We start from the raw sequence: 6,353 nt of genomic DNA, 5'->3' as shown, positions 1-6,353 counted from the left end.
CCACCTTTCATTTCAATACCATCTCTAGCTGTTAAACCCAGAAGGCAGACAACTGGTTTGCTTTCAAAACACGACGCTGCAACGAAGAACTAAAGCTGTCACTGTTTGCAGATGACATGATACTAAACATAGAGAATCCTAAAGAGGCTACCAGAAAACTACGAGAGGTAATCAATGGATTTGGTAAAGTAGCAGGATACAAAATTAATGCACAGAAATCGCTGGCATTCCTATATACTAATGATGAAACCTCTGAAAGTGAAAGTAAGAAAACCCTCCTATTTACCATGACAACAAAAAGCATAAAATATCCAGGACTCAAGCTATCTAAGGAGACAAAAGACCTGGATGCAGAAAATGATGAGACCCTGATGAAAGAAATTAAAGAGGATACAAACAGATGGAGAGATATATCATGATCTTGGATTGGAAGAATCAACATTGTGAAAATGACTCTGCTACCCAAAGCAAGCTACAGATTTATTGCAATCCCTATCAAAGCACCACTGGCATTTTTCACAGAACTAGAACCAAAAATTTCACCATTTGTAGGGGAACACAAAAGACCCCGAATAGCCAAAGCAATCTTGAAAGCGAAAAATGGAGCTGGAGGAATCAGGCTCCCGGACTTCAGACGATACTGCAAAGCTACATTAATCAAGACATTATGGTACTGGCACAGAAACAGAAATATAGATCCCTGGAACAGGAGAGAAAGCCCAGAGATAAACACACGCGCTTACGGTCACCTTATGTTTGATAAAGAAGGAAAGAATATAGAGTGGAGAAAAGACAGCCTCTTCAAGAAGTGGTGCTGGGAAAACTGGACAGCTACATGGAAAAGTAGGAAATCAGAACACTCCCTAACACCATACTCAAACATAAACTCAAAATGGATTAAAGACCTAAAGGCAAGGACAGACACTCTCAAACTCTTAGGGGAAAACATAAGCACAACACTCTATGACAGAAATCACAGCAAGATCCTTTTTGACCGCCTCCTAGAGAAATGGAAATAAAAACAAAAATACACAAAGGAGGCCTAGTGAAACTTAAGAGCTTTTGCACAGCCAGGGAAACCATAAAAAAGATGAAACGGCCACCCTTAGAATGGGAGAAAATATTTGCAAAAGAAGCAACTGACAAAGGATTCATCTCCAAAATTTACAAGCAGCTCATGCAGCTGAATATTAAAAAAAAAACAAGCAACGCCATCCGAAAATGGGCAGAAGACCTAAAGAGACATTTCCCCAAAGAAGATAGACACATTGCCCTCAAAGACATGAAAGAATGCTCCCCATCATTAATCGTTACGGAAAGGCAAATCAAGACTACAAGGAGATATCATCTCACACCGGTCAGAATGGCCATCATCAAAAAATCTAGAAACAATAAATGCTGGAGAGGGTGTGGAGGAAGGGAACACTCTTGCACTCTTGGTGGGAATGTAAATTGATACAGTCACTATGGAGAACAGGATGGAGGATCCTTAGAAAACGAAGAATACAACTACCATACGAGCCAGCAATCCCACTACTGGGCATATACCCAGAGAAATGCGGACTTCCGAAAGACACATGCACCCCAATGTTCACTGCAGCAGTATTTTCAATACCCCGGTCATGGAAGCAACCTAAATGCCCATCGACCGACCAATGGATAAGGAAGTTGTGGTCCATATATACCATGGAATACTCCTCGGCCATAAAAAGGAAAGAAATTGAGTCCTTTGTTGAGCCGTGGATGGATTTAGAGACTGTCGTACAGAGTGAAGTCAGTGAGAAGGTGAAAAACAAATATCGTCCATTCACACATGTATGTGGAACCTAGAGAAATGGTACATATGAACCGGTTTGCAGGGCAGAAATTGAGACACAGATGGGGAGAACAAACGTATGCACACCAAGGGGGGAAAACCGCAGTGGGGCGGTGATGGTGGTGTGCTGAATTGGGCAAAGGGATTGATATGTATACACTGATGTGTATAAAATTGATGACTGATTTAAAAAAAATAAAAATTAAACTAAAATTAAAGTTAAAAAAGTAAAAAAACAATACAAAGAATATGGAAGAATTGGACATCTTATACTTTGCTGGTGGAATGTAAAATATAGCTAACGTTTTGAAAAATCTCTTATCTTTTCTTCAACAATCACAAAGGCAGTTACCTTATGACCCCATAATTCCACTACAGGATATAACACAAGTGCTCTCGTCTGGGTTCTACCGAGAAACAGAACCCATTAGCTGCCTGCGGTGGGTTGGAGGGGAGGGAAGAGAGCACGAGAGATTGAGAGAGAGATTGAGATTGAGAGATTTCATTGAATTGTATTCAAGTGTTGTGATGCCTGGGAAGTCTAAAATATTCAGGGGAGTCTGACACACTGGAGACTGTGGAAACAGCTGGTCATGCAGATCCCTTTTTTTCCTTGAAAGGGCTGTCTTTTCTTTTAAGGACTTATAGAATGATCAAAAGATAAAGCCTCATCTTTCATTAGGAAGGGTGCATTTATTTGCTAGGGCTGCCAGAAGCAAGGACCACAGATTACATGACCTAACAGAAATTAGCCCATTGATATATACAGAGAGAGTAACACGACAAACATAGCCGTCTACAATCCAAGGACACCAATCGTGCTGAATTAGGGCAAAACCTGATGGCCTCATTTTAACTTCATTACGGTCCTAAAGACCCTATCCCCAGATACTGTGGATTATATTTGCAACATGTTTGTATTGAAGGAAGAGAATTCCGTCCAAAATACACACTCCTGGAGCCTCCGCAATTTCATGTTCTTTTTGGCCGGAGAAATGCATTCACTTCATGCAATCCCATCTACTAACTCATTCGGGCACCAACTCTAAATCCCACCTTTCATTTCAATACCATCTCTAGCTGTTAAACCCAGAAGGCAGACAACTGGTTTGCTTTCAAAACACGACGCTGCAACGAAGAACTAAAGCTGTCACTGTTTGCAGATGACATGATACTAAACATAGAGAATCCTAAAGAGGCTACCAGAAAACTACGAGAGATAATCAATGGATTTGTTAAAGTAGCAGGATACAAAATTAATGCACAGAAATCGCTGGCATTCCTATATACTAATGATGAAACCTCTGAAAGTGAAAGTAAGAAAACCCTCCTATTTACCATGACAACAAAAAGCATAAAATATCCAGGACTCAAGCTACCTAAGGAGACAAAAGACCTGGATGCAGAAAATGATGAGACCCTGATGAAAGAAATTAAAGAGGATACAAACAGATGGAGAGATATATCATGATCTTGGATTGGAAGAATCAACATTGTGAAAATGACTCTGCTACCCAAAGCAAGCTACAGATTTATTGCAATCCCTATCAAAGCACCACTGGCATTTTTCACAGAACTAGAACCAAAAATTTCACCATTTGTAGGGGAACACAAAAGACCCCGAATAGCCAAAGCAATCTTGAAAGCGAAAAATGGAGCTGGAGGAATCAGGCTCCCGGACTTCAGACGATACTGCAAAGCTACAGTAATCAAGACATTATGGTACTGGCACAGAAACAGAAATATAGATCCCTGGAACAGGAGAGAAAGCCCAGAGATAAACACACGCACTTACGGTCACCTTATGTTTGATAAAGAAGGAAAGAATATAGAGTGGAGAAAAGACAGCCTCTTCAAGAAGTGGTGCTGGGAAAACTGGACAGCTACATGGAAAAGTAGGAAATCAGAACACTCCCTAACCCCATACTCAAACAGAAACTCAAAATGGATTAAAGACCTAAAGGCAAGGACAGACACTCTCAAACTCTTAGGGGAAAACATAAGCACAACAGTCTATGACAGAAATCACAGCAAGATCCTTTTTGACCACCTCCTAGAGAAATGGAAATAAAAACAAAAATACACAAAGGAGGCCTAGTGAAACTTAAGAGCTTTAGCACAGCCAGGGAAACCATAAAAAAGATGAAACGGCCACCCTTAGAATGGGAGAACATATTTGCAAAAGAAGCAACTGACAAAGGATTCATCTCCAAAATTTACAAGCAGCTCATGCAGCTGAATATTAAAAAAAAAACAAGCAACGCCATCCGAAAATGGGTAGAAGACCTAAAGAGACATTTCCCCAAAGAAGATAGACAGATTGCCCTCAAAGACATGAAAGAATGCTCCCCATCATTAATCGTTACGGAAAGGCAAATCAAGACTACAAGGAGATATCATCTCACACCGGTCAGAATGGCCATCATCAAAAAATCTAGAAACAATAAATGCTGGAGAGGGTGTGGAGGAAGGGAACACTCTTGCACTCTTGGTGGGAATGTAAATTGATACAGTCACTATGGAGAACAGGATGGAGGATCCTTAGAAAACGAAGAATACAACTACCATACGAGCCAGCAATCCCACTACTGGGCATATACCCAGAGAAAGGCGGACTTCCGAAAGACACATGCACCCCAATGTTCACTGCAGCAGTATTTTCAATACCCCGGTCATGGAAGCAACCTAAATGCCCATCGACCGACCAATGGATAAGGAAGTTGTGGTCCATATATACCATGGAATACTCCTCGGTCATAAAAAGGAAAGAAATTGAGTCCTTTGTTGAGCCGTGGATGGATTTAGAGACTGTCGTACAGAGTGAAGTCAGTGAGGAGGTGAAAAACAAATATCGTCCATTCACACATGTATGTGGAACCTAGCGAAATGGTACATATGAACCGGTTTGCAGGGCAGAAGTTGAGACACAGATGGAGAGAACAAACGTATGCACACCAAGGGGGGAAAACCGCAGTGGGGCGGTGATGGTGGTGTGCTGAATTGGGCAAAGGGATTGATATGTATACACTGATGTGTATAAAATTGATGACTGATTTAAAAAAAATAAAAATTAAACTAAAATTAAAGTTAAAAAATTAAAAAAAAATACAAAGAATACGGAAGAATTGGACATCTTATACTTTGCTGGTGGAATGTAAAATATAGCTAACGTTTTGAAAAATCTCTTATCTTTTCTTCAACAATCACAAAGGCAGTTACCTTATGACCCCATAATTCCACTACAGGATATAACACAAGTGCTCTCGTCTGGGTTCTACCGAGAAACAGAACCCATTAGCTGCCTGCGGTGGGTTGGAGGGGAGGGAAGAGAGCACGAGAGATTGAGAGAGAGATTGAGATTGAGAGATTTCATTGAATTGTATTCAAGTGTTGTGATGCCTGGGAAGTCTAAAATATTCAGGGGAGTCTGACACACTGGAGACTGTGGAAACAGCTGGTCATGCAGATCCCTTTTTTTCCTTGAAAGGGCTGTCTTTTCTTTTAAGGACTTATAGAATGATCAAAAGATAAAGCCTCATCTTTCATTAGGAAGGGTGCATTTATTTGCTAGGGCTGCCAGAAGCAAGGACCACAGATTACATGACCTAACAGAAATTAGCCCATTGATATATACAGAGAGAGTAACACGACAAACATAGCCGTCTACAATCCAAGGACACCAATCGTGCTGAATTAGGGCAAAACCTGATGGCCTCATTTTAACTTCATTACGGTCCTAAAGACCCTATCCCCAGATACTGTGGATTATATTTGCAACATGTTTGTATTGAAGGAAGAGAATTCCGTCCAAAATACACACTCCTGGAGCCTCCACAATTTCATGTTCTTTGTGGCCGGAGAAATGCATTCACTTCATGCAATCCCATCTACTAACTCATTCGGGCACCAACTCTAAATCCCACCTTTCATTTCAATACCATCTCTAGCTGTTAAACCCAGAAGGCAGACAACTGGTTTGCTTTCAAAACACGACGCTGCAACGAAGAACTAAAGCTGTCACTGTTTGCAGATGACATGATACTAAACATAGAGAATCCTAAAGAGGCTACCAGAAAACTACGAGAGGTAATCAATGGATTTGGTAAAGTAGCAGGATACAAAATTAATGCACAGAAATCGCTGGCATTCCTATATACTAATGATGAAACCTCTGAAAGTGAAAGTAAGAAAACCCTCCTATTTACCATGACAACAAAAAGCATAAAATATCCAGGACTCAAGCTACCTAAGGAGACAAAAGACCTGGATGCAGAAAATGATGAGACCCTGATGAAAGAAATTAAAGAGGATACAAACAGATGGAGAGATATATCATGATCTTGGATTGGAAGAATCAACATTGTGAAAATGACTCTGCTACCCAAAGCAAGCTACAGATTTATTGCAATCCCTATCAAAGCACCACTGGCATTTTTCACAGAACTAGAACCAAAAATTTCACCATTTGTAGGGGAACACAAAAGACCCCGAATAGCCAAAGCAATCTTGAAAGCGAAAAATGGAGCTGGAGGAATCA

Source organism: Eschrichtius robustus, assembly GCF_028021215.1.
Source record: "Eschrichtius robustus isolate mEscRob2 chromosome Y unlocalized genomic scaffold, mEscRob2.pri SUPER_Y_unloc_1, whole genome shotgun sequence".
Taxonomy (NCBI): Eukaryota; Metazoa; Chordata; class Mammalia; order Artiodactyla; family Eschrichtiidae; genus Eschrichtius; species Eschrichtius robustus.
Note: the sequence above shows the minus strand (reverse complement) of the source record.